The 24,074-nt window shown below is 45.2% G+C and overlaps 2 long non-coding RNA genes across 4 annotated transcripts in view; one reads left to right on the top strand and one right to left on the bottom strand.

The window, feature by feature from the left end:
- Positions 1–20,432: 20,432 nt before the first annotated feature.
- LOC307208121 lies at positions 20,433–20,727 on the bottom strand. The gene is made up of 2 exons (XR_013834998.1): positions 20,678–20,727; positions 20,433–20,647 (listed from the first exon to the last, which is right to left on the bottom strand). It is a non-coding gene; the product is annotated as an uncharacterized lncRNA (long non-coding RNA).
- The window catches only part of LOC307208100, a 77,551-nt gene continuing 74,092 nt past the window's right edge, over positions 20,616–24,074 (top strand). The window contains exons 1-2 of one of the 3 annotated variants that reach the window (XR_013834968.1): positions 20,642–20,709; positions 22,486–22,616. This is a non-coding gene — a long non-coding RNA (uncharacterized lncRNA). Of the gene's footprint in view, positions 20,710–22,485; positions 22,617–24,074 lie in introns of all 3 variants that reach the window. The other 2 variants (XR_013834967.1, XR_013834966.1) reach the window with 2 other exon arrangements.

The raw sequence follows: 24,074 nt of genomic DNA, 5'->3' as shown, positions 1-24,074 counted from the left end.
TTGCATTCATCCAGCAATAGGCATGCATGTCTGAACCAACAGTCTGTGACTGCATCTGTTCTTTATCGGTGGCACAAACCATTGTTATTGCTTTGTGCGGCATGTCCAACTTGGATGAAGGTAAGCAAATTCCAGTGCCTTTATTTGACAAAGAAGAAGTTATATTTTACTTCTCCAGGATTATTTAATGCTCTTCTGTCTGGTAAAGAAATATGGTATCTGTATTGCAGATCAAAGGGCAGCTCATCTGTTTGTTCCGTTCAATAGCTTGCTCTGAACTGCCCTTTCGGATACTTGGTTCTGCTCAGCAAGAATACATTTGCTACAGCAGTTGCATGCAGAATAGCCATTCTGTATATACCGTACTTTAAAATTCACACTGCAGCAGTCATTACAGTTTTAAGAGGCTAGTTAAGACACACCTCTTTTGGTGGTCATTTGAAGGAGGAGAGACATAAGAAGAGCCTGCTGAGTCAGGCCAATGGGCAATTCCAGTCCATCAAGCTTTTCTCATAGCAAATAGTCTTATGCCTATGGAAAGCCTGGCAGCAGAACCAGAGCTCAACAGTGTACTCCCCACTTGTGATTCCCAGCAACTGGTATTCATAGGCATACTGCCTCTTAGCTGACTTGTTTAGTTGCTCCTGCTATTTGTCATGGATTTTATGCATTATTTGGGGTTGTATGTATAGGAGCTAAATAGATAAAAAGGTAAAGGTACCCCTGCCCATAAGGGCCAGTCTTGACAGACTCTGGGGTTGTGCGCCCATCTCACTCAAGAGGCCAGGGGCCAGCGCTGTCCGGAGACACTTCCGGGTCACGTGGCCAGTGTGACATCGCGGCTCTGGCGAGCCAGAGCCGCACACGGAAACGCCGTTTACCTTCCCGCTGGTAAGCGGTCCCTATTTATCTACTTGCACCCGGAGGTGCTTTCGAACTGCTAGGTTGGCAGGCGCTGGGACCGAGCAGCGGGAGCGCACCCCGCCGCAGGGATTCGAACCGCCAACCTTTTGATCGGCAAGTCCTAGGTGCTGAGGCTTTAACCCACAGCGCCACCTGCGTCCCGTCCGCTAAATAGATAGCAACTAGTTAAATAAATATGTCCATGTCTTGCTTACAGAGTTCCCAGCACTATGTGTATGGCCATTGTTGGCATATTGTTGGACTAGGTGGTTCATGGATTCTCCTCCATAAAACCTAATTTTTAATTTCAGAAAGATGCAAACTACACCTTGCTGCTATTTGCAACTAGAGAGTAAACAACAAAAAAGTTCTATTTTTGCACTATGTAGTTGTGTAAACCTTAAAATATCTGAAATCCTTTTAATGTTTCCTTCTCTCTCCCTTCTGAAATATATGTGTTGACAGGTAAATATACTAGCAGCAATAACAGCAACAAAACCCTGTAAAAGTGACTGACAGCCAACACAATCCAAAATCAGATAAAAGCTGTCTTTTTGATTTTGCTTTCCCCCATTCTTTTGATAGGTTGGAAACTTATGAGGACGTCAAAGGATAAATCTCTCTCCCCCCACCAATAAGTTACTTTCTTTAAGGAACAAAAATATTTGGAGTGTATTTCACGGAGGACCTGTCGAAATAATAGCTTTGTGATGTGAATTCAGAACATAAAAGACTTCTATTAGCAATCAACTAGAGACAAGAGATAAACCAATCTTTGCCGGATACAGTTTTGTTATCAGACCTATTTGTTATACTCCCTAAGACTGCTCCAAATCCATAACATTTACATAAAATTTACATCTGGCACTAGCATGGTATTCAAAGAGATCTTTGTGATTTTCATCTTAGCGGGATTCACAGTTCAGAAATACACACTATTGATTGATTTGCAGTCTCCAGATTACAGTTTTGTGTTTCCTAAAGGAGCAGACATCCCAATCTTTCACCTTTCAAACAGGAGTTGGAGGAAATGATGGTGCTGCAGTGTGCTAATACTGAGGTGCTTTGGGAATGACCGCTCCCCACATCAGATGGGGGCACTTTTTGCATGGTCGCGCACAGCCCCCCCAACCCCAGTGCAACTCCTGGTAGTTCAGGCTGCCTTCATCCTCCCCAGGCTGGATACCTGGAAGTCTCCACCTACCTCAGCCAATTGCCCAATCCCGCCTGGGGAGGCATTGCCAGGGGATTGACCAGGTAAGGGGAGGGGCCGTTCTGCCACACAACAGGTGGAATCTTAACTGCAAAGCTGCCGTCGGCTTCAGAGCTTCTCCCACCCTCCCCTCCATCAGTTAAGCCTTCTATTGCAGGTTAACCTCTTCTCCACAAGTACGCAGGTGCTGCTATGTCAGGGTCGCTGTTGAAGGGGTGGAAAGGAATTTTCTTGCATTGGCAGGTTTTGCCTTTCCCATAGCAAAGCATCACAACTTTGGCGGTTTCAGGCCTTGGGCGGAATCCTTTAGTCTACCTTCCTAAATGGGGGGGGGGGGGGGGCTGAAGCGGTGACCCACGCCCCCCCTTGCAGCGGTGATACCAGAGTTCCCCGTTAAAGGGGTCTTGAGGGAAGGCATTGGCCATACGCCAAGAGGTTGTCATTGCTCTCCCCTCCAATGGTGGCAAAACGGGGGGCGGGCTCTCTGCTTGAACATATGTTCTCCAGAGCCAGCCCAATCCCCACACATTCTGGGTAACCCTGAAGTCTCCCAGATCCCCGTTTGGGGACTGGGAAGTATAAATGCCCAATGCCTGAGCCAAGGTCTCCCTACATCTGAAACTTAATAAAGTCGTGGCCAATTTTAATCCCATAGCACATTGTCTTGAGTTGTTATTCCACTCGGGGGTCGCTTGGGGTTAGGGGGACTCCGCCTGTCCATGCAATAGAGCCCCTCCTGCTGAGGCTCTTCCAACAGAGATTGCAAGCAAAACCAACATAAAAACACTGTGGCGAGGTGTGTTGTTGTCTGCAGCCAGCTAGCCTGTCTCTCTTACAGGACATTCCATTCTATCCCTGCCCCCAAGAGTCACAGATGCTCAGCACTCATAGGACAGATTTTGCTTTCTGCCCACAACCCCAACTACTCTGATGTTACAAGGAAAGCCAACTTAAAGAAGGAGTGGACAAAACATATCTCACCTGAAAGATGAAGAATATTGGGATTGAGAACCTGGGTATGGGTGCAGAAAGACAGTCATGCCAATTACATTGTCAGATGAGCAGAGAAAAGATAGATTGATAGATTGAAATAATATTTTCTCTGGTCTTTAGCTTAGCCCTATTCCCACCACAAAAACGGTTTGACTTACAAAATGCTACGGGAAAAGCAACAACATTCCCTGCCATCAGCCTTGTAACATAAAATACATGGCACGAAAGGAAAATGAGTTGGAGGAAGGAGGAAATAAATCTCAGGTACCAGTTCTTAACTGCAAGTCCTTCTGCTGGCCAAGTGAGATAGAATCATTACAAAGAGATAAGGAGACATTGCCAGTCTATTAACAGCACTAACAGACTGACCCCTCCTCTCCTCTCTTCCTTTTCGGCCAGCGGTGTAGCTAGCCCCTTGGGCACCTAGGGTGGTGTGTGTGCCCTGCATGCACACACTGTGCCTGGGGGCAGGGTGAGCCACCTGGGGGCAGCATGGGGCAGCGTGCACTGCCAGAATCCCAGCACCCAAGCTGCCGGGTTCTGCTCGGGTGCGCTGCAGGCCCTCAGCTGGAGGGCGGCTGACGGGGAGGCGGTGGGCGGAGGCCAGCCCTTTGCTGCTTTTTCGGGTGGCATGGTGCCTGCAGGTGCCCGTCCACCATGTCACTCCCAAGAGACACACCATGGCTCAGGTGTGCTGCGGGCCCAGTGCCACTCATGGGGCCAGTGTATGACAGTTGTGTCCTTCTCAGCTGCCCTCTGGCAGCTGTGGGGGAGAAGCAGCAGCCCAGCACCCTGTGAGCCCAGCCCCAGACCATGCTGCTTTGGGACTTGGGTGGCACCTTGGGCTCCAGCATGCCGTCCCCAAGGTAAGTGCCTTGCAGCACACCCCACCCTCCCCCCACCCCCCTAGCTATGCAACTGTTTTTGGCTTTAGGCTCATGGAATGACTGCTGCCAGGAAAAGGCCTATTTGCCTATTTAATTGAGCTATGAAACCCAGTTGAAACATTCTTATGACTGTTAGGGATGCCAGAAAATTCCAAAGAAAATGGAAATAGAAGCAGCAATTGCTGTTCTGAGCTTTTTTATCCCATGCATTGAGTAGAAATCAATCCAACAAATGCCAAATGGTATTCACCATTGTTGTTTTTAGCCTGCAAATGATACATATTTGTTTACTCTCTTATCCCCCTTTCGGTTGTGCTTCCTTTGCATTGAAATGAATGGCGTGGAAATAATTATGTCATTTTGTTCAATTCACAACTTTTTTTTTGGGGGGGGGGGATAATTCATTGGAACTTTCTCACATCCCCAGCAGCCACAACAACATTTCAACTTTGTTCCAAAGCTAAATTACATAGCTAAATTGCAGTGGAACAGAAACAGTGCTGAGTGTGATAAAGACAGTTTGGAACAGAAATTGCTGTTTTCTCAAATTCCTCTGTCTGAAGACCTTGTGAGATTAAGCTATGCATGAAAAGAAAATCAATAAGGTTACTTGTTTATCACTTTCCAGAGAATAAGCCTTTGTTTAATGAAAATTATTTACTTCAACTTCAGTGATGCTGGAGGTAGATTTGCGTGTTGAGGTCCCCAATCCACCCCCCAAAATAACTCACAACGGACACGTAATTTTTGTTTAAGATTTTTGGCATGATTTTGGCCACAACTTTATTAAAATACAAACTGTGAGTGGTTGTTTAGGCATTGGTTAAGACTATCTGTCCCCCCGCCTGGGGACAGAACTGACTTCCGGGCACCACCGAAAGACAGTGCGGGGGAAAGCAAGTCGGGGAGGAATTGGAGCTGAGACACAGACCCTCAACTCTCACCCGCCTGCTCCCCGAAGGCTTGCCGGCCCTAGTCCCATTCCAGGGATTGGACGAAAAGATGGCAAGCCCCAGGATTCCTTTAACGGAATTCCCTTTCCGCAGCAACCATGGAGGGGCAGGCCCAGCCTATCCTGAACCCCTCCATGGAGGGGTAGGCCCAGCCTATCCTAACCCCTCCTCCACCAGATTTATAACCAATGCCTAACCACAACCTTACAAGTTGTGACGATTTGCTACGCAGTAGGCAAAAACCACCCAGCCAGCCAATTTGCCAGGTGGAAAAATTCCTACCAGGCCCCTGCTCAAAGGCAGACGACCCCATGACAGGCATAGCAAGGTCAACGCAACAAACCCCTTATTCTAGGGCGGGTGGGCGGGTGATCCGTTGCACGCAGCAAAAGAGAAAGTACAAGGCTGTGTGCAGAGTATTTAAACCTTTTACCCCTCCCACCAAAATTGCAACATAACTTTTGCCCCAGCAACTCGGCAATCCAATCAATGCCCCCCGGCCATCTTGGAGAACTTACCCAGCAACAAAGGGGTGGCTCAGTAGACCCCACCGCAACACGTGCTCTCCCTAAAGGAGAACACGCTTTGCGTGTTGAGGTCCCCAATCCACCCCCCAAAATAACTCACAACGGACACGTAATTTTTGTTTAAGATTTTTGGCATGATTTTGGCCACAACTTTATTAAAATACAAACTGTGAGTGGTTGTTTAGGCATTGGTTAAGACTATCTGTCCCCCCGCCTGGGGACAGAACTGACTTCCGGGCACCACCGAAAGACAGTGCGGGGGAAAGCAAGTCGGGGAGGAATTGGAGCTGAGACACAGACCCTCAACTCTCACCCGCCTGCTCCCCGAAGGCTTGCCGGCCCTAGTCCCATTCCAGGGATTGGACGAAAAGATGGCAAGCCCCAGGATTCCTTTAACGGAATTCCCTTTCCGCAGCAACCATGGAGGGGCAGGCCCAGCCTATCCTGAACCCCTCCATGGAGGGGTAGGCCCAGCCTATCCTAACCCCTCCTCCACCAGATTTATAACCAATGCCTAACCGCCAATCGAGCCCTTTACGCTCGCCGCCAACCACTCACAATCCCAACCCATTCTTCAACCCTTCAATTACCGCATCCAACCAGACATCATTCCCCAGCTCGGAAAGATGTACCCCATCATTGCGGTAAAGGGCCAGAGCCTTGAAGGTAATATCCTGGTGGTAAATCACCAAACCACCCAATTCCGTTACCCTCTTGCTCACTGCGGAATTAATGCGCTTCCTGGCCCTTTCAGCAGCCTTGGGTTGAGAAATGCCCTGCCAATTGCTCCTTTGCAGCAATTGTGACCAAAATATTTTAACGGTAGGTATTAAGGTCACCAACTCCCCCAAGTCTCTTTGAATCGTGGAGCGCAAAGTGGAGCAATCAACCTTTGCCATATCATTCTTCCCCAACTGCACTACAATCGCCAAAGGGGGACCATGTGAAAGCACCCTCCACTTAATTAGTGGGATGAATTCACTCCACCGCATTCCCCGTCTGGATATCCACTACACCTGTACGTGCTGTGGGAAGCCAAGATCCGGTCCCCTTCCAGACTGCCTCGCTCTGATGCCAGCCCAGTAAACGATGCTGTGCCCCACAATCCAAATGCGGACTGGAGCTAGAAACATGGGCAGGAAGGCCAAGATGGCGCTCCCAGTCCAGACTCGTCAGGGTGCTTGCCAGCTCAGTGCATGATGCTGTGGCCGACAATCCAAATGCGCACAGCTGCTCCTATGAGGGGAAAAATAAAAGGAATAACAGACAGGCATCATTGGCAATGCTTCCTGAGATAACCTTTGTCAGCATCATACTTCCAATGACCCGTATTCACAATCCTGTCTACTAACAGGCCCCAGTGCGCAGCCTTTGCAGCAGCACCTATTTGGAAGGAATGAGGCGTGTTCAGCAGTAGGCAAGCCACAGGCTGCAATAACTAGCGCACGACGTGAGCAATTAGATGCCCGTCGAACTGGAACCCATTTCTGTGCACTAGGATCGAGCCAGCCCCCAGGGGAATGAAAAGCCAAATATTTCCGGTATCCAATAACAGGGCAAGGGCCCACCTCACCTGCGACTGGAAGCCTGATGGTGGCAACCCTGCTCACTAGGTCTGACTCAGAGCTCCAGACACTTATGACAAGCTCCAAAGCAGATAAGGAAAAGTCCTGAGGCAATAAGCCTCCAAACTTCCAGCCCCGTGCTGGCTCCAACACAATTTCCCCAACCCTCAGTACACCAAAATTACAATGGAATACTGAAATAAGTCTCGTCTTGATCTTCAACCAGCCGACAAGTCTTAACTTGTTGCGGATACTGCATAGGTCAAAGATTGACCGGCTTCCTGCCTGCTGTCCTGTGAAGGTTGGAGCTTATTCCAACCTTCCGAGACCCTGCGCACGACACACTTTTTGAAGGGTCTCTGAAAAATTAAAGCTTTACTCTAGCAGACATTGCAGCGGACTGAAGTCTGATAGTTTTAACACTGCATCCGATCTGCAGCAGGTGGGCGAATTACTGCAGGTCCTGCTCAGAGGATGGGGGCAGGTTCCTCTGAATGGCCGAGGACTGCCAGCTAAATTTTAAGAAATCAGTCCAGGCCTTCTCATAAGACCTGAAAGCGAATGGGGAAACGTAAGCTACTACTCCTCATAATTATTAATTGTTGCCAAGTGCCACAGGAGCTCCAGAAAAATCCAGCTATAGCTGGGTGTCCAGAGCCCAGGGTCTGAAGCTCTCCAACTGAAAAAACGGGATAGAGCAACCGCAAAAACATTAGATGATCCCGAAATAAAGCGAGCAGAAACACAATATTAAACCTTAAGCAGTGCGAAGACTCTGCCAGAGCATGAGGACTGTTTTGCCAGGACTCTCACACTGCCTGGTTGTCAGACCAAGACAGACCCGACGGTCTCTAAACTCCTCAGTCCAGATGTGCGCTGACACTACAATGGGGAAAACTCACGAAAAGTTAGGTTACATGTGATTGCCTTGCCCTGCCAGGCTCAAGGCCACTGTACATGATGATGAAGGAACCCCGGGCCATGAGACCACCTGGCCAAGCAGGAATGGAAGGGGCAGCCTGGAGCAACCACCCTGCATGCAAAATTTAACTGACCTAGGAATGATAGGATCTGACAAAGCAACACTTGCTTCAGAGGAAGCATTACAAGAATAACATCCTTCAAGGCAAACAGCTTTTCCACAGGCAAGCAGAAGTTTGAGCAACGGTATCCAGCTAGCCCCCAAATACATTAAAAGGGGCAGTAGGACCCACTGTCCTCCATTGCCAACAGAACACCCAGCTCCTCAGGGAATAAAGGGGCATCTAGTAAGCTAAGCAGAGGCTGGTGTCACATGAACCAGCCAGTAAAACAATCCACATAACGATACCCCCAGCTAAACGAGTCTTGACTCGCAATGTACAATCCAGAAAGGCACTAAAGGACTCAAGTGCTGCACAGCCTATTGAGCAACCACTGGCATCGCCTTATCAATATAAGGACCATCCAATTAAAGCCTAACTACTTAAAATCTTGAGGGTGAACCGGCAGTAGCCTAACAGCCGATTCAATATCGCATAATGCCAACAAGGCACCTCCTCCAATTTGTTGGTAAGCTCAACTGCCTGATCCAAAGATGCATATTTCACGGAACAATTCCGGAGGGATAGCATCATTCACTGAGGTGCCCTTGGGATGCGATAAATATGGATCAGATGGAATTATATGGGGCTTTCTTTGGGACGATCCCCAATGGGGATAAATGAAAATCGGGACTAGAAGGAGAATCAAGGGGATCCCACCATACGTCCCAATGCAAGCTGCTTCCTAACCTTCTTTCTGGCTACCACAGGTAGCTCTCTAACTGGCTTTTGAGTTGCTGTATTCTGAGCCACTGGCTGAAAAGCCAGAGGAATCCCAAACCTTGGGGAAACCCTTCCCACAAGCACAAAGCTACTGACCCATCTAGATAACCTTTTAGCCAGACTTTCAAGGGCGATATTTTTACGGAAATATGGGCAAGAGGTATTGAGTTATTGCTTGCCAGCCCCCGCTTGGGCAAGATGCCCTGCCTTGTGTTGCCACCATGATGTGTAAATTTACAGGGCCAACACTGGCCAGAAACCCTAAAGAAGTCCCAACAAAGCTGCCACCAGGTCAGCTTCCTGCATACCAGCTTCCGGTTCTATTGCTCAGGGAATTTCCATTTGAAATGTGGAGCTGCGCAAGTGGTCCACATGTCCCCGTCCCTGTGACCCTAGCGAGCTAAGGGGATGATGGCGGCCCTGCGTCTAACATTCCCATCATAGTGAATTACCACTTATAGAATAGTGGGGTTGGAAGGAACAGTAAAAGCTTCCCTAAACAGGGCTATTTTAGATGTCTTCTAAAAGTCTAGTAGTAGACATCTGGTGGGAGGGTGTACCACAGGGCAGGTGTCACTTCCGAGAAGGCCCTCCAACTGGTTCCCTGTAACTTGGCTTCTCACAGTGAGGGAACCACCAGAAAGGCCCTCGGCGCTGGACCTCAGTGTCCGGGTAGAGTGATGAGGGAGCATGCAGCTGTCCCATACAGGGACCAATCCTGCAACCTAGGCATTACCGGCACCATACGCTGACCAGCTGAGCTATCCAGGATGATCCCTAAAGACCTGGAACAGCCTCACCCTGACCCCTGGAGAGGTCCAAGGTGATGTCTGAGTCATCATCAGAGCCCAGTGGTGATTTACCTGCAAGGAGGTGTAAGCATCATCCCTGCTCCGCTTTTTCCTGCCTCTGAAGACCTTCCTTCTGGAAGAAGGCATCTGGGGCATCAGCAAGTCATCCTCTGCAGGAGAGACAAGCTCTGGAGGCATCTGCAAAGGCCCTGTCAGTCTGCAAAAGGAAAAAACCTAACCAATGTGGGAAACAGGTGAAACTAATGCTTTGTGCACCACATGGGGACACTATTCAGGCCAGAAACGCTGCCAGAGGCCATCAAATTCTAGGGCCAAGCGGGCCAAGCCCTAGGATCACCTGCCAGGCCAGACATAAATGTTTCCAATGAGATAACAAACTCGAGGCAGCCCACCGCCTGTCCAGGTACCCCTGTTTGCCCTTTAGAGGGAAGCACCCCCTCAAGAAACCCAAAGTTTTTTTTTTTTTTAGTTTTTTTTTTTTGGGGGGGGGGGAGCAATATCACAAATGGGCCAAACTACCCAGCAACAAAATAGTCCAAAAGGAGCAGCTTGTTTTGCTTTGTTATAACAAGGGCTAAGTGGGGGATATGAACCCTGTCTCCCAGGTCCTAATCCTGTACTCTAGCCACTAAGCCACAATGGCTCATCTCTAAAATGGCAGTCGCCACTATCAGGGAAAAACAAACTTGAAGAAAATAAACTTGTTCAGAAACAGCATAGTTAAAGAGCATACAAAGAGTGCTCACTGGAGGCACAGAGAGCCTCTGGCTCCACTCTGTCTGCCTAAGATATACATTAGCAACAAGTGAGCCTGCAAACAAACAGATACATTCTTATAGAGAGAATGAGTCACATGTCACAGGAACTTAACAATTTACTGTACTGCTAACTGGAGCAGGCTTAGGCTTGAAAAATATGTGCAGGCCGAGCAGGCCGTGAAGGCCTCCCAGCTTCAGCTCTCTGCCTTTTATAGTCTCATTGCAATATTAAAGGAACTCAATATAGAGTGCCCGCCCAAGGCTAGATTAAAATTCAGCCAACAGCACTGCACCCACCCAAAATAAAGCCAACCTATGAGGATACTATAAACGAAAGTGATCCCAGGTAAGCTGGGAATGTATTGTACTGCTAACTGTAGCAGGCTTAGGCTTGAATGATATGTGCAGGCCGAGCAGGCCGTGAAAGCCTCCCTGCGTCTGCTCTCTGCCTTTTTTGTCTCATTGCAATATTAAATAAAGGAACTCAAAATAGTGCTCCAGCCAAAGGCTAGATTAAAATTTGGCCAACAGCACAGCAATCACCCAAAATAAAGCCAACCTATGGGGATACTATAAATGAAAGTGATTCCAGGTAAGCTGGGAACAGCCCTGACTAGCCCCACAGTTAAACAGGCAAAAATGGGGAAAACCTTTTTGCAAAAGAAAGCCCCGAATGGGGGCTCTCTCCCTACTGGGAAAGGCAAGCCAAGGAGGATTATGCCCAGGCAGCGCTCACAGGTACAGGGAGAATCTTCCCAAAGGGCAGGGTAAGGGGTGGGGTGAGAAATCAAACAGGGGAAAAAAGGGGAATTAAATTAATTAAGGGACTAGAGAAGATTAAAAAGAAGGGGAAAATAAAGAAATGTAACCAGACAATGAGACAATGAGAAGATCACTCCACTGTCCTCCAGACGGTCCAAGTGCTCCAGGTGATCCGTTGCACGCAGCAAAAGAGAAAGTACAAGGCTGTGTGCAGAGTATTTAAACCTTTTACCCCTCCCACCAAAATTGCAACATAACTTTTGCCCCAGCAACTCGGCAATCCAATCAATGCCCCCCGGCCATCTTGGAGAACTTACCCAGCAACAAAGGGGTGGCTCAGTAGACCCCACCGCAACACGTGCTCTCCCTAAAGGAGAACACGCTTTCTCAGATACAGTTGAGGAAGGGAAGTATTTAAAGATGATAAAGGTTGGTTTCATATGCACATTTTATGTATTTTAATATATCTATATCTATAAATGAAGCTCTTAGTTGGGTTGCATCATTTACAGGATTAAGGTCTATTCTGTAAGTATGTTAATTGCCTTGCTAACTTAGCAGGTATATGCAGGTATATGCAGGAAAAGGAACAGGCTGGCACAAATGGCAAATGCCCTGAGACACTTTTCTGGTAAATTGTGATTCCCAAGGCATGCACACAGGGCTTGTGGGACTCTGTTAGGGGCTTACAGGCCACTGTTGGGCTAACCTATATCATTCACTCAAAGCTTGTTGAAGTCTTTTCTTGCACATTGGTTCCTCAAGTAGGTAATAAATTGTATTCATTACAGTAGCCCTAGTTTACAACCCATATTTGATGTCTTCCCTCTTTATTCTTGTCTCTTTACCGAACTGTTTGCAATTTATTTTATGGACAGCCATTGTTGCAGGGTGGGGGAGCAGGTTATCTGAAAGGCCCGATGAAACTATATTAGATCAAAGATAGATGGATGGATAGATAGATGATAGATAGATAGATAGATAGATAGATAGATAGATAGACAGATAGAAGATAGATGATAGATAGATGATAGATGATAGATAGATGGATAGATAGATAGATAGATAGATAGATGATAGATAGATAGATAGATAGATAGATAGATAGATAGATGATAGATTTGACTGCTTTGACCTATTGCTACAAGAAGCACATACAAATACACAGACAGACAAAATATGGGATGTCTACATCACCAACTGCCTTCATTAAAGTAGCTTTAATTTGTCCTGACCGTGTTGTTAGTGCCTAATTAGCAGTATCTTATTCTCCAAATAGATACAAATGAAAGACACTTTGATTGAAGCTAGAAAGGGCTTAACCAATCTTTACTCAAGTGTGAAGCGAGCAGTTCTCCATAATAGAAAAGGAGAAGGGGGGAGGGAGGGAGAGGGAGCACTCAGCCCATTGGTTTTTACAGCTCTGCTCTAGCATTTGTTTTTGACATTTGAGTGACTCTCTTGTAAAGAGCTGGGCATGCATCATTAAACATGGCCCTTAATAAATCTCCCAAGCATCTCAACCCAAAGTAAATGACAAAAGGCCTGAACCTTTGACAAGGGCTTTGAGCACTCAGACTTAAAATAAAAGACTGATCACCAGGACATTCTGTGCAGGGACGTGACATCCACAAGACATAACCAGTATAATTGGTGACAGTCACAGCCCTCTGAATTTGGTGTTCTGAGGGCTGGTATTTTGGTATGATTTCTCAGGTGCACCCTCAGTCATATTAAGGTTTGGAAGTTACTTGCTGAGTGGCATTACCATATCACCTTTGCACAGACTTGCCAGGGCAGAAACAGAAGTTAAGAAACAGTTATGAAAATAATAGAAAGTGAATTATGTTTTAGAAGCCTGCTTGCCCCAAAATGTATAAAACTCAAAACTGAAGACAAACACCAGTATATTAGGAGAATTTGCACACTGATAACACCTCGCACTCAGGAAGATTTCATACATTAATGGAACATATGCCGTAAAATGATGGGTCAGCTGCACCTCACTTGGAACATATTTCTGAATGTGGTGGGACTGTAAGAAGATACAGGATTTCTGGAATATAGTTTTCCCCTCATAACTAGAAAGAAGACTGAAGACAACATTGGGAAAAGGCTGTGTTTATTAAAATATATTGAATCAGAGGATCTGACAATTAGCCAAATGCTCAAGTGTGGGCAGGAGAATAAATTATTACATCCGCTCCCCCCCCCCCCTGGCCAGGTGAACCATCACCTAATTTGCACCTCATTCAAGGATTGTGAGAAGTGTCTCCATCCTTGCTAAGTGAGCCTTGGGTAAAGGGATGCAGGTGGCACTGTGTTCTAAACCACTGAGTCTCTTCGGCATGCCAATCATAAGGTCAGCAGTTCGATTCCCTGCAACAGGGTGAGCTCCCATTGCTCTGTCCCAGCTCCTTCCAACCTAGCAATTCGAAAGCATGCCAGCGCAAGTAGATAAATGGTACTGCTGCAGTGGGAAGGTACCAGTGTTTCCATGCACTCTGGCTTCCGTCACGGTGTTCTGTTGCGCCAGAAGCAATTTAGTCATGCTGGCCACATGACCCAGAAAGCTGTCTGTGGACAAACACCGGCTCCCTCGGCCTGAAAGCGAGGTGAGCGCCACAACTCCATAGTCACCTTTGACTTAACTGTCCAGGGGTCCTTTACCTTTTACCTTTTTACCTGAGTAAGGGAATCCCAAGCTGTGTATCCATGGGTCCCTGCCCAGTGCTCACAATTGTGTGAAGGCCAGGCCTCAAGGACACCTTCCCCAAGTATCTTGAGAAATTAATTTTCCCAAGGGCTATTGCAAGGTCAGTGGCTTTATCCCATAAGGATAAAAAGGCTACAAAACACAGAGAAAGGAGAGAGAGAGAGAGAGAGAGAGAGAGAGAGAGAGAGAGAGAGCTCATTAGAGAAGATTTCCTCCTTCTCTCTGCTCTCTATTTTTAAGCTTTTCCATCCAGGTAAGTGGGGCTTCATGGGCTAAGGTGCAAGAAGGTGTAGGTGGATGGGAAGGCAGGGCAATCAAAATGAGTGGGTGAAAGGAATTCTTTGCCAGCTCAGATTTAAATAGGAACATAGGAAGCAGCCTTATACCCAAGTCAGAGCCTCGTCCATCTAGCTTAGTATTGTCTACACTGCTTAGCAACAGATATTAAGGGTTTCAGACAGGTGATATGCCCAGCCTTACATGAGCAAAAGTGCTACAAAAGTCATGCATAGCCAAAACACAGTGCAGGGCTGTTTGAAAGTCCTGTTGCAAACTGGCACACACTGCCACCCCTTGACAGTCCTAGGTCACATACATGGACAATCCAGGGTAGTCTCAGACAACTCTGCTGAAACTCCAGTCCACCACAATCCACCCAGTCCTTTTCAGGATACAGCCAAACCCAGTATTTTCATTCTTATGCACTGGAGGGTGAACTGTAATATATATAACCCTGCCAATTTTGGTTAAAATCATTGCATCTTTGAAAGATTCAGTTTGTCATCTTGATTCAAAACACAATCCAATTGTATCCAAACATTGGGACAAAGCTCCTCTTAAATTTCATGGGCCATAATGCAAAGCTTGTTTACTATCCTACTTCATATAAAATCAAATCCAGTGATCCAAAGTCAACCCACAGGAGCAACCCAAAACATGTGACTGCCCAATATCCAAATATCAAAACACAAGGAAGTCTAAACCACAATACACACTAGAGGGTTAATGTTATTTGAGCACTCTCTGCTAGAAACTATAAGCTTTTAACCACCTCTGGGCCATCTGTAGAGTTTGGTCCTCACAAGTAGCCACATACTTCTGAGGAGTCGTTCTTCAGGCAGGCAGCTGACTGGATCTACGCCTTTAGGTGTTGGCTCCTCCCAAAACTTGGTAGTGGTTCAACCTCTGCTTCCAATGTGGTGTAGGGATGCCTTGTGTCTTGTGGAGAAAGTTGGGCTGCTGTGACCCACGAAGGCCCCAGATTCCCCTGGTTTACCTCTCAGTTTTGCTTCTCTGTAACATTTGCTTTCAGAAATGCCCGATCCTCCTGTGATTAGAATTCCTCCAGCGGGGGATGGCAGTTATAATAGGTGTCCAAAATCAGTGCAGTTGTGATAGGCTATGTCCATCATCTTGGTCCAAAGGGGCATCTCATGGTATCTAAACATAGGCCAAAACTTGCAACTGAATCACAGGGGCCATCATGTCACATTTGGTATTGATATCTTTAAAAGGTGCCCAAATCAGATGGTTTGGTCCACCATCTTGATTCAGAATGGTGTCCAATGATATTCAAGGATTCAAAATGGTGTCCAGTGTGGTATTCAAGTATAGATGGAAACTGCACTCTCCATCTCAGGAATCATTGTGCCAATATTGGCAACAGTATCTTCAGATGTTTCTGAATGCATGGATAATGGATAGGCAGGCAGACAATTCTCTATTCCATATGCGTTCTCTCTCACTCTCACTCACACACACACATTATTATTATTATTAGTAGTAGTAGTAGTAGTAGTATTAATTAAATTTCTATACTGCCCTTCATCCGACGATCTCAGGGTGGTTTACAATATAAAAATATAAAAATACACAATGTAGTAACAAACAAAAACAATGCTCCCCCAGTTTAAAAGGCAATAGATTGCTTAATTAACCAAAGGCCTGGAATAACAGGTATGTTTTTGCCTGGCACCTAAAGATATGTAATGAAGTTGCCAGGAGAGCCTCTCTAGGGAGAGCATTCCACAAGTGGGGAGCCAATAGCCATTAATTCCATTCTATATACTATATTCAGAAGGGTACAGAGGGCATGACTTAGCTAAAGTTAGTGAGGCTTGTGGCTTGTTGAGCTAATGGCATAGCCCTACAATTATTACTTTTCTATCCAGACTTTCAGTACTGACTCCAACTCTGACACTGGGGTCCTTATACTTCAGACAGAACAATGTCACAGGATAGTTTAAGACAGAAAAGAAAACCAGTCAGGGGGTGGTTAGGCTATATGATGTTGACTATTTGTAGAGCTGGGCCATAAAGAAGGCTGATCGCCGAATAATTGATGCTTTTGAATTATGGTGCTGGAGGAGACTCTTGAGAGTCCTGTGGACTGCAAGAAGATAAAACCTATCCATTTTGAAGGAAATCAGCCCTGAGTGCTCACTGGAAGGGCAGATCCTGAAGCTGAGGCTCCAATACTTCGGCAACCTCATGAGGAGAGAAGTCTCCCTGGAAAAGACCCTGATGTTGGGAAAGATGGAGGGCACAAGGAGAAGGGGACGACAGAGGACGAGATGGTTGGACAGTGTTCTCGAAGCTACCAGCATGAGTTTGACCAAACTGCAGGAGGGAGACAGGAGTGCCTGGCGTGCTCTGGTCCATGGGGTCACAAAGAGTCGGACACGACTAAATGACTAAACAACAAATCTGTAGAGCATTCTTTGGGGGTGGGAGGGGTTGTGTGGGAGGTTATATGAAGGTGCACCAAATAATTGTTATCTCACACACTCCAATGCATTTCCCCACTGCTTTTCTTATCACCAAAAGTCATTTTTTTTTGGGGGGGGGAGCAAATTAGTTGCACAAAAGCTCCAAATCAGTTTTACCTGTGCAACCTGGATTTATCAGCAGTTGAAAAGAGGAAACTGTCTAGAAGCAACCAATGTCACATGAAAGTTACTTGCCTATCCCTAAAGCAAAAGCACCTTGGGGGGTACCTATCTTAATAGCAATAAATTGATGTTTGTGACTATTCTGTGAAACCTTATCATAAAAAAATCCAAATATGAAGAGGGATAATACATACTTTATCAGATTTAGCTGACAAATGGATTTCGTTCTAACCCAGCGTCACATATGCCTTGGCTAATTTGGTGCAGCTGTCATAATCGTGAGCTTTTTTTTTTTTTACACAAAAAAATTAGAACTCATTCTTTCGCTGATTGTCAGCTCTATTTCTCTTGCAAGCCAAATATAAAAATAATTTCATTAAAATGAATCTGTGACATTTCATTACCCCAAAACTGTTGCTGAAGAGGCTAATAATCATTTATATTAATTGGTGCATATTTCAAATTGTGGCAGACAATTAATCCAAATTCTGATCTCAGCGAAACATCTGTAGCTGTGGAGTCTGTTGTGGGACTACAAGCACACTTTTGCTGATGGAATAATGAGATGCATGCCTATAATTATGATTTCCATGAGACAGTTTACGCTGTTCTGTTTTGAGTGATGGCCTCAGCAGTGCAAAGGTGAGGCATGATGAGCCATCAGTAGTACTCTGAACAGTTCTGTGCAAGGTTGAGGCTGGAGACAGAGCTCAGGTGTTGTTTCAGTAGCAGTCTGTAGTCCCACTCAAATGTTTCTTATGTGTAGGGAAATTCAGTTTTGACTACAGAATAGGGCTGCACTTTTAGCTCTGTCACCAACATTAGAATTGCCTTCCGAGACAACTGCATATTGCATACAGTTCTCTGAAGAGAAATCCTGATGCATATGTTAACACATATGCACCTATATGTCCATCTATAGTTCATAAGTATCTTGTTTTAGCAAGAGACCAGGAAAAACCTACAAGAATAGCATCAACAAAATAATACAGATCATCCATCCACAACACAAGCCAACATCCATGATGTAAGAGACAGAAGATACCAGAGACACTAACAAACTTAAATCTAGCTTGATTTCAGGTTAAACCTCTGAATCACCATAACAATTTTCAGAGATTTTAGCTAATTCCTTTTGCTGTTTTTTCTTTGCAACCAGTACATAGAGGGTCACTCCCTGTGTTACAAAGTTATTATTATCAGGCAGGAGTCTTTTGGCTCAATAACTTCCTGCTCCTTCAAGTTGTCTTTTCCAGACTGCATTTCCCATTGTCTAGTGAGTACAGGGAATGGATATCTAACCCAGTGCTTCCCAACCTTGTGCCTCCAGCTGTTTTTGAACTACAACTCCCATCATCCCTGACTAGCAAGACCAGTGGCAAGGGATGATGGGAATTGTAGTCTAAAAACAGCTGGAGGCACAAGGTTGGGAAACACTGATCTAACCTGCCATTGGGTGGGAGCAGTAGAATGATAATTGTCTGCAAAGAAATCCCAATGTACAAGCAGCTACACAGGTGTAGGGGCTCCAAGTGACTATGACACCTGAACATTAGGATGTTCTGGTCACACGAAACTGCTTTACAGGAATAGGTGGTCACATATAGAGATTTCTCTACAGACAACCACATGCAACACATAATTGTTGCAGAAAGCATTTGCACATGAGGCTAAAAGTGCATCCCCACACCACAGTTACCATGGAAATGTCCTACACATCACATGTGGATAGGGCTATTCTCAGGCTAAGCCTTAAATAGGAACTGTAGCTCTGTCTGAAAAGCAAGTCATGCCTTCTGTTAGAAGAGTCTCTTCATTTGCTGGGGCATAGCCACCTTTAGCAATTTTTGATTCTGACAGAGCAGGGGAGAACGCAGTTCTGCTAGGACTTCTGAGTTGGAACTCTCAGAGTCAGAGTCAGAGGCAGGTAATGTGGAATGATAGGCTCCTGTCAGACAAGTGCCTTTGAGGCTGGCTCTGGGGCCCCCACTCCAAATTCCCAACTCATCCCCTGAACTAGGAGATCATGATGTAGTCCTTGAAACGCACAGTGAGGGTGACCAAATGCCCTTTGTTAGAGCTGAAATGTCATCAGCCTGGCCAAATATAAATGCAACCCAAAAGTGACCTTGGGTTGCTGTCACAATCAGAGAAAGGGTAGAGGAAGGAATTGTGTTGTGCTCCTAGGAGCGAAGTTGGGATGCTCAGCAATGTTATAGGAACCTGGGAAACTGCTTTACAGTGTGTTCTACCATTGGGTTTATCTAGCTCAGTGGCGTCTACCTTGAATATGCCTGTGTGTGAATTTGTTTTATGTGTGGAGATCAATGCACGCTGATCAACACACAGTCTTTGCAGTAAAGGTCTATTCCAATGGCATGAGTATCACTACAGTAGTTTTTTAATCTGCTGCAGCCTTCATCCACCTTCACAGTCGTTGTAACATAATGCGTGTAATTTTCCACCTGTTCTGCCATTGAGGATTTATTGGATTATTCTTTGTCTAGCTTCTCCCCCTTGACCTTACCTCCTTGGGTGTCTCTACTGGGAGTACAAGACTCCCGATGGCTTCGCTCATAAGGATCATAGGAACATGCAAGCCCAGTCACCACAACAAGGTGATGATCCAGCGAGTGAGTGTGTACCCTGAATGGTGATAGTGAATGGTGGCTCTCTAGGATTTCAGACAATGAGTCTCTCTCAGCCTTACCTCAGAGAATTGAATCTGGGGCCTTCTGCATGCAAGGCAGATGCTCTACTAATGAGCTATGTCCTCCGCCCGCCGCCAGCCAAACTGGTTTGGCAACCTTTCAGAGATTCTGAAGCTGCATCCTGCAGTGAGGGGATGAACTAGATGATTCTGAATTTTCAGAGCCTATAACTGACCATGGAAACTGCTCCCTTACGGCAAGTGAGGCACTATCCCACAAGCTCAGTCTGCAGCCAGCTGCCAGCTGCCTACCTCCTTACTAATAATAATAATAATAATAATAATAATAATAATATAATAATAATAATATTTTTTATTTATATCCCGCCCTCCCCAGCCAAGGCCAGGCTCAAGGCGGCTAACAAGCAATAATAAAAAAAGTTTAATGAATACAACTTAAAAACAAGATTAAAATACAACAATTAAAATAGTGAAACATTAAAATATTAAAATGCAGCCCCATCACAGGAGGAGAAAGGGGGGGAAAAAAAGAAAGGGGGAGGGAATCAAATTGGCTCCAAGCCAAAGGCCAGGCAGAACAACTCTGTCTTACAGGCCCTGCGGAAAGAAATCAGATCCTGCAGGGCCCTGGTCTTATGAGACAGAGCGTTCCACCAGGCCGGAGCCAGTGTTGAAAAGGCCCTGGCTCTGGTTGAAGCCAATCTAACTTCTATAGGGCCCGGGACCACTAGGGTGTTGCTATTTATGGACCTTGAGGCTCTCCTTGGGGCATACCTGGAGAGGCGGGCCCACAGGTAAGAGGGTCCTAGGCTGTGGAGGTCAACTTAGTCCAGCTTTGGTAGAGCTCAAGAAGTAGGAGGATGACTGTGGCATTCGTACGGAGCCCCTGGTCGTCTCACAGATTATTGAGCCTTACACCACTAATCCACTGCCACCAACCAGGTCCTCCCCAGTAAATCACTTAGTCTCAGTCAGGTTCTTAAGTTAACAAAGAAGAGTGTAGTTTATTGCACACACAAATAAACTTTAACTGCATTCAAAACGTTGTTACTCTTTACCTTCTTAGTCTTATTTTTATCCGGTCTCTAACTCTTCTACCTCCCCTCATGCAAGAACCAACTGCACTAACTGTCTCTCTAATTCCAACTGTCTGCCAACTGCTTTCCCAACTGCCTTTCCCAATCAACCAACCTATGAAAACCAACCAACTACCCACCTAACACAAACCTCGGGCGAAGCCCTTTTATGAACAGGTAGGCTCTGCCTCTGGCTTTCCTATTAACCCTTTCTCTCCCCCTGTACAGACATTTTCAAACAAACAGGCAAACAATTAGTGGCTATGCTTTCCTTTGTTATGTCTCCACGAAATACTGGCCTCCCTGTCTTCTGCGCTACCACCTCTAATGAGTGCCAGCTTCCATTAGTCTATGACTTCCCATGGCTAAAATCTGCACACCAAACAGAGGAGGATGCACAACTCCGCCAATTCCTCCTTCTCATTACCATTGCCTGCTTCAAAAAAAAAACTTTGACAAACAAGCACAGGTTCACTCCTACAGAAGGGGGCAATTGTGAAGGGATTATAAAATTATTTTTCGCAGCAGATGATCACGTTCAGTGATAAGCCTATGACAAAACTGTTGAACATTTAATTTCCCTGGGATGTGAAGACAGACAGATGACCGAATAGAAAAGGGGGTGTATGAAAGGAAGCTTGTAAGATATCCTAATGGTACTCATTTTAAAAACTGCCATCAAACGGTGATGGATAATGAAAGTGATTTTGCTTAGATAAATTACAGGAATGACACTCTGGAGAGGTAGAATGTACTTTCATTTATTAAATGAGTGAGTTAGTGCTAATGCAGAGGCTTAGCACTGAAATGTGCTAATACATTCAGAGAACTGGATTCAGAAGGTGTGAAGACAGATTGAACATGTGTATGGGCGAAGAGAGAGAGGGATTCATTTTGTAACCATTTGATTTAAGCATGTTAAGGATGGGGTGAGATTCATAGGTCTGTATCACCACCAGTGAATTATACCAGAGTGAAAAAAGTAAGATGGGAAAAGAATGGTATTTCGGCTGCTTGCTTCCTCAAATTGAATGGAATTTTAAAATTTTATAGACGAGATGTTTCCAATGATCTCTCATTCGTCACTCCGATATAGTCAGCCCCGACACTGCAGACATTTTGTGTCATTGTTCAACTTGTACAGAGCTGCCAGCAACACATATTACATATTTATCAAATGCTGACAATGCAGGTCTAATTCTATGCTTAACTCAATCTGCTGTCTTGGCAATGCAGTAGAACAGGAATTGTCTTTGTCTAGTGTGTCTCTGCAAATTATTATAAGCAAAATAGACTTAGGCTGATTTTGTCTAATAAGTGCCGAAGCATATATATATATATATATATATATATATATATATTAGATTATCTGGTATGGGTTGAGGACTTTGTGGGAAAGAATGGAGCTCATATATGCTGGTTGCATACTGGGGCTAGTGTGATTCAACAAGTGAATGTGTGCAAGTGTGGGAAGTGTGACTAATGACCATTGATGGGATTTTCCATGTTAATCTGTCACTACAGATAATTAACAGTGAATAAAGAATGTGATTTGGTCAGAGATGCACAACCTCCATGACATTTTTTATGCATTACCCACAATGCATAGTCCCCAAATGTGGAAAGGTGGAAAAGTGCATTGATGGGTTAATGCAAACAGAATGCAAGAGTCACTGCTTACTTGTGCATACCCTCCAACATCACTTGAAGACTTTGCACATTTTGATCAGGTAATGTGTGGAATCCATTTGTAAGTTCAGCATTGCTCTTTCTCCAAAGTGATGGCAAACAAATATATGTGTGAACCTTGCTTTATAAATTACTTGATAAACAGGGCTTTTTAAAGATGTTGTTCATATTTGTCACTTGATGGTTTCAACCATCAAGTGACAACTTGCACATGAGGATCATCCATCACATACCTATCAAAACTAAAATAATTTTCATATTAAGATTTAGTTCCTCCCATGGATTTGGTTCTGACATTCAGCTGACAATGCATGTTCCTTAACTGAACAATGAGAAATGAAGGAATGCATGTGTGAACAAGTTCTGAAGCTGCACATGGGAATTACTTCTCTATGGTAAGAGCTGCATTCAACCTGTGTGGTGATCATTATATAGAATCACAAATTTGTATACCACCTTTCCATAGTTATGCAAGATACATATCCTGGGAAGCTGTGACTGGCTGTTGGTTCCCATCACACACACAAATCTACACAAAAAGCAAACACATATTGGTCCACTGTAGTTGACAAGCTACAAACAGGTTGCATTCTGTACTAGTTCTTGCAGGGAACAAGTGCTTCTTGTATAAGAATTTGTCTCCATCTGAAGAAGCCCAGACCCATCAATAGCTGTTACAAAACGACACTGACATGGATTTATGGATGATGTACACATGCCTGTATATCACTCAGAAACACATCCCTCAATACCTCATACCTCCATAACTCACAGGTGACTGTGCATACATCCTATAAAGTGCTGGTGTAATTCAGCTCCATTAAAAATAACTGGAGGCCTGCAGCCAATGTTTTGGCTAGTAAATTCCCACACACTACCCTTCCCCTTAGCTACCTAATCAGTGGACTGTGCAAGAATATATCTTTTTCTCTTGAGCCTCCCTTCTTCTAATACGTGATCTCAGTGTTGCTCAACTCTTTTTCTCCTGTCTTATCTTGCCTCTCGTCTGCATGCTTCTTTTTTCCATGCATGACCTTTCTCTCCCTCCTCCCTCCTCTCAGCAGTTCCTTTTAGGATTGGGTGAATCAGACTGACATACATTCCATGTCAGTTTTGCACGTCTTCAGTCATAAGTGTATTCCATCCCATTGTCTGCTAATTATCCCCACCCACAACACCCACCCACAAACTTCACATTTAAATTATACACACATTTGTATGCCTTTTCCACATAAAATTCTCATTTTGCATGCATTTTAAGAACTGAAACTGCAGTACAATTTTCTGATAAGTGCACAATCAATTTCTTAACTGTGTGTGTTCCAATTTGTGCACAGCTGTGAATTGTATTGGTTTATTTTAAAATGTGCAATGAATAAAACTTTCCACCATCCTTAGGTTCCCCCACCCCCATGTCTAGTAACACACTCACACACATACACCTATCTCAGGTTCTCTGTGTCATCTTAGGTTGCCACAAACATAACTTTTTATTTGCAAGTCAATATAAGAAACTCCCATATGGACAGAAAAAGTGAGGGGTGTGTGGGTGTGGGTGTGGGTGTATGAATACATAAATCAATCAATGTGTGTGAAGTGACACTTAAGTTCTTCTTGTGGTTTTCAATCTATAGTGAGCAACCTCAGCCTGCTCTCAGTCAGCCCCTATCTGCCTTTCTCCTTGCTTTTGTCTTGAGACACTAGCCTGGGTGGTATCAGTGCAGAGAGAAAGGTAGGGATAGGATAGTTGGTTCCATCTGTCATTGGTTCTGGCTCTGGCTCTGCCCATCATAGGCTCTGGTGTCACCCAGTTTGTTTGTTTTTTAACTGCCTTCTGCCCTAGCAGTCCCAAT

This window comes from Podarcis cretensis (genome assembly GCF_951804945.1).
Source record: "Podarcis cretensis genome assembly, chromosome: Z".
Lineage (NCBI taxonomy): Eukaryota > Metazoa > Chordata > Lepidosauria > Squamata > Lacertidae > Podarcis > Podarcis cretensis.
This window is presented reverse-complemented; position numbering and strand designations above follow the sequence as displayed.